General features: G+C 37.3%; 1 long non-coding RNA gene across 1 annotated transcript; it reads left to right on the forward strand.

Annotated features, from left to right (window-relative positions):
- The first annotated feature begins 2,974 nt into the window (after positions 1 to 2,974).
- On the forward strand, positions 2,975 to 4,158 carry LOC126410011 (uncharacterized). The gene is made up of 2 exons (XR_007573230.1): positions 2,975 to 3,422; positions 3,659 to 4,158. It is a non-coding gene; the product is annotated as an uncharacterized LOC126410011 (long non-coding RNA).
- The last annotated feature ends 527 nt before the right edge of the window (positions 4,159 to 4,685 follow it).

Consider the following 4,685-nt stretch of genomic DNA (forward strand, 5'->3'; position numbering starts at 1 on the left):
AAACACACGTGTGAATAAAGAAACTTGCAATGTATTTATAGAGAAAAGCTTAGTACATCACGAGAGAGGTAAGAAAAGAGAATGATGTCAACTTCCTTACATAGGATGGCCGAAGCTGCATACAAGGATTCCCATGCCGACCACCCAAAATATAGATTCCCCAAACATGATACTTAGACCAGTGGGAGGGTACTCCCTTACAAGTGAACAAGCATAAGAAAAAGACTCAACATAAGCAAAGGAATAAAGACTCTAGACACAAGGGAACAGAAATATTATTTTTCAAAATTTTCATATAGGACAAGTGAAATTTTCAAAAATGTTCAAGTAAATTATTATTATTATTTTTTTTTTGAGGGGGCACCAGGGCCACTATGAGCCCCCTTGGCTCCACCTCTGCATAGGTGAGAGCAGACTGGTGAGCTTGTCATTTGCTTGTAAAGGGTTCCCTCTTGCCCAAAGCGTACCCTGCTCAACATTCCCTACCCAAGGCATCATTTGCTTGGCATCCACCTACTCCCTACCTTCAAGTCAAGCCCAGCCCAGCCCGTTCTAGCCTCACCATGGCTGCTACGAGTCAGGTGGTCACATGTCACAACTGATCACACATCACTTGGCTGCTTTTATTCCATGCTTTGCAGTAATTTTACTTTGACTCATGCCCCTTGCAATGGTCTGCATAGACTCAAGATATTATCTATCAAGGCTGATTTGATTCGCTCAAATTGGCAGCCTCATTTGCTGTCTTAAAAATACCATCCTTGGTGCATTTCTCTTTCATTCTAATCATTGAGACGTTATGTTATTACATTTCATAATTACACAAAAAACATTGCTGGAAAATGGTGGGCAATTTATACAGCCTCACTTGAATGATGGATGAAAATCACCAACGCATATGGGGTGAGTTTCTTGATTTGATTTAAAAGCTGGCAGTTGGGTAACCACGAGAAAAGTACACATATTAAAAGCATATGTGCATGTATTCCCACGATTCTCACAACTAATCCCAACTAAATTTTCTATTTTTGAAAGAAAACTGGGAAATAGCTTATTCAAACTCAGTTTATTCTATAAACAAAAATCTAATTTTAAAGAGACATCCTAGCTGCGCAAAATTGGAAAGAGAAGACCACTATGGCTTGGAAGAAAATGTTGTTCATTTGTCAATATGATTGAATATTTTAATGATGTATGCAAAGAAAAAAAGACGAGGAAAGCATGAATGGTTTCTTTACTCCTGGTTTAGCAACAAAGCAGACTTCATTGTCTCATCAAATCGATTCCACCAAGAATCGGATTCACTCAATTTATGAGTGTGGCCAATATTGTAAATGGAATATATCAATTGAAATGAGCCTGTCTCAACCATTCATTTCTGAAATTTTCTGAAATCATCATGATTTTGAAAATCAGCAATTAACATAAATATCTAATCTAGTTGGGTTTTGAAAAGAAATCCTAGACCCAAAACAAAGACTTTGATCAAGTCCAAAACCACAAAAGAAAATCAATTTTTTAAAAAACCAATTTGGAAATACACATTTCCAAAATTCCAATCATCTTAAAAAATCATGCCATTTTCAAAAATCAATATATATCAAAACTCAAACTCAATTTTTCAAAATGCTTCATCCTAAAGGAATTCACAATGATCAAAGCTCAAATCATCCAAATTTTCAAAGAAATGAATTCCTTTGGCTTCCGATCTAGTAAAAAGTCAGCCTATCAAATGAATTTTAAAATCCTACTTCCAAAACTAAAATTTTAAAACCTAAGCTTATGTCCTCCTCCACATCGAGGATGGGCTTGGGGAACAGTCTTATATTTTTCACCTCCAAGATGGCCCAATGTGTATGTGAGATCAAATTTGATTATGCATGGAGAGAAATAGAGTGAAGCAAGAGTACACATGCAGTTTCATGCATACATGCACTCACTCCATGAATGCATCCACTCATATTCACTAAAATCTAAGTGAATCAAGTCAGAGTATGGTTAAGTCATATTATGACAAAAACTTGAGCACTTGCTTATTTTGTCAAATATTTTGTCAAAGAAGCACAAAATTTTCAAAATGGTTATAAAACCCAAACTTTCAAAACGATTGCATTGGATTTTTCTCAAAATCAAACCGGTTTTCAAATCCAAAAATCTACTCATGCAAATTTTCATAACCTTCACTAAAATTGCAAAAAAAATATCACAATTCCAATTTTTCCAATCAAGAAAATTATCCTAAAACTGGACTTGGACTCTCAATTTCCAATTTTCTAATCTCATTTCAAGATCAAAACCAACCAAAAAAATATCAAATCTCTCAAAATACCAAAACTAGATTCAAATATCAAAATGTTAAACCCAAAGATGTTTTCAAAAATTCTGAATTGGTCGAGTTCCAACCATTCAAAACCAAAATTTCAATCTCAAAGATCTGATTCTCAAAAATCTCAGCTATCCAATTTTAACAAATTCAATTTTGGCTTCCAAACTGAATTCTGGTTCCAAGGCTTCCACGATTTTTAAAGTCAAATTTCAAATCCTAAAATCCAAACTATCTTTGAAATTCTAAAGTCTAGCCCGAATTCTCAATTTTCAATTCCAAGATCCTAGTTTCAAAAACAAAGCTTCAATTACCCAATCCCCAATTCGATTTAAAATCCAATATTCCAATTCTCACACTTGAATGTAGAAAAAGGACAACTTGTCAAGCTTGAGAAAACTTAGCCCTTCGATCGATTACCGTTGTTAATGGTGGTAGGGGTGGGTCCCTTTCTCTTAAAATCTATTTTCAAGCAAAACTTGATTTTTGCTACTTCACGTGCAAACTTCTCAGCCCGCACCGGGGGAAGTGGCGTGCGTACAATAAACTCATAGGTATGTTCAACCTAATTTCCGGAAATATATTTTCAGAAAGATATTTCCAGTGGGATAGGTGGAAATATTTTTTCGGGTTTTTTTTTTTTTTTTTTTTTTTGCCCATTTCTGTTCGTGTCGAGCTCCTCTTTGTCTTCCTTTTCTCCTATTCATCCTCCGCCGCTGCCTGATGCTATGACGTTCCTCTTCTGAAAACCTTCAGTCGCTTCTCCACTCTTCTGCACTGTGATGTCTTCAGCTGTCCACCGCGGCTTTCTTCGCTCTCCCCTACGGCGATGCCATTGCTCCTTCGTTTTTTCTTTCCCCCCATCAGTTCCATGGTGAGAACCTGCATTTCTCTTTTCTCTCAGCCCCATCACCTCCATCTGACTTTTCTCTCGGGCATCCTGCGCAGAGGAAAAAGGGGAGGAGGGGAGTGGATGGCTTTCATCACCGTTTTTCATCCTGCAGGCAGCTGTAATGCGCTGTTAGAAGAACAGGAGGGCTGATTCTTCCTCCCTCAGCATGCTCCCGACATTTTCTCCCACGTCGATCAGCCAATTCAGGTGTGTATATCTATTTTAACATTCTCCCTCAGCATGCTCTCCCTCTCTCTCTCTCTTTCTCTCTGTTACTGGTGATCGCTGAATTAGGGAATTTTTATAGCCTTAGGTGTGATTTTTTATGCCGCACTAGGTCGAGTTTTTTTTATATATTTTCGTTTTGATTTAATAAAATCCCAATGCAATCACTTGATTCTTTTTCCCCAGTAGTTCGGGATCTGATATTGTGCTATCTGCAGATTGTTGAGAATATTCAAGACGCCCCTTTTCTTGTGTGCCTGTACTCAAGCACAAAAGGTGTAGCAATGAGGTTAGAGAGAGAGTTCGTGGGAGTAGAAGAACAGAATTGGTCGAAGATGAAGAGTTCTCTGAAGGAGAAGGCACTGGATGGAATGATTCTGGTGGAGGAGCTCAAGGAAATCAAGAAGGAAGCAGAGGACAGCACAAGTAAATGCTCCAAATTATGGGGCTTGTTGATGCAGGAGAAAGGAATAGATCTTGGTGCTTGTTACATCCTCAAGACTTCCAGGATTTGCTCTGCTTTGGGGTTGTGCACCCACTTTTGCCTGATTAGGGCACAGTGTCATGGCAACGCAGCTGAAGTTCAGCTAAGAAATTCATGGCTCAACATGGATTTCCAAGATTATCCCAGAAGCCTTGGAGGTCCATTTTTTTTTTTAAATCAATTGATTTGTATATAGAACAGGGGAAATTTTTGATGCAGGATACTTCTTTGACATTCGAAGTATTTAGAACATGCTGAAACACAAATTGGTGATAAGAACATGCTGTTATGATATGAAAGTCGCTTGCAAAACTTTGTCAGTAAATTTTGTGACAGCAGGAATCCAGCATCTCATTTTTATATGGCATAGACGTAATGGAAAGGTTGCTATGAATGAACACGAAATGGCATATGATACAAGATTTGAATCTGGAAATATATTTATTTTTCATCAAACTCAGAAATATATTTCTGGAAATATATTTCTCAGTCATCACACACACATGAGAATCGTAAATATTTTTCTCATTCCTTTTTTTCCAAGAAATATATTTCTAGAAATATATTTCCAATTCCAGAGTTCCAACCCATCAAAGGCTACCTAAAGAAATGCAAAAAATTATTCCAAAAAATTCCACATGAGAATCGAAGACGGCAAAGAAATGAAGAGTCTCAAGTTGATTGGAGAAGGCAATAAAGGAGGGAAGCCCCAAAAAAAAACATGAAAAAATCCAGAACTCTCTACCATGTCTGGAACTCGA

The sequence above is a fragment of the Nymphaea colorata genome, chromosome 4, assembly GCF_008831285.2.
Source record: "Nymphaea colorata isolate Beijing-Zhang1983 chromosome 4, ASM883128v2, whole genome shotgun sequence".
NCBI lineage: Eukaryota > Viridiplantae > Streptophyta > Magnoliopsida > Nymphaeales > Nymphaeaceae > Nymphaea > Nymphaea colorata.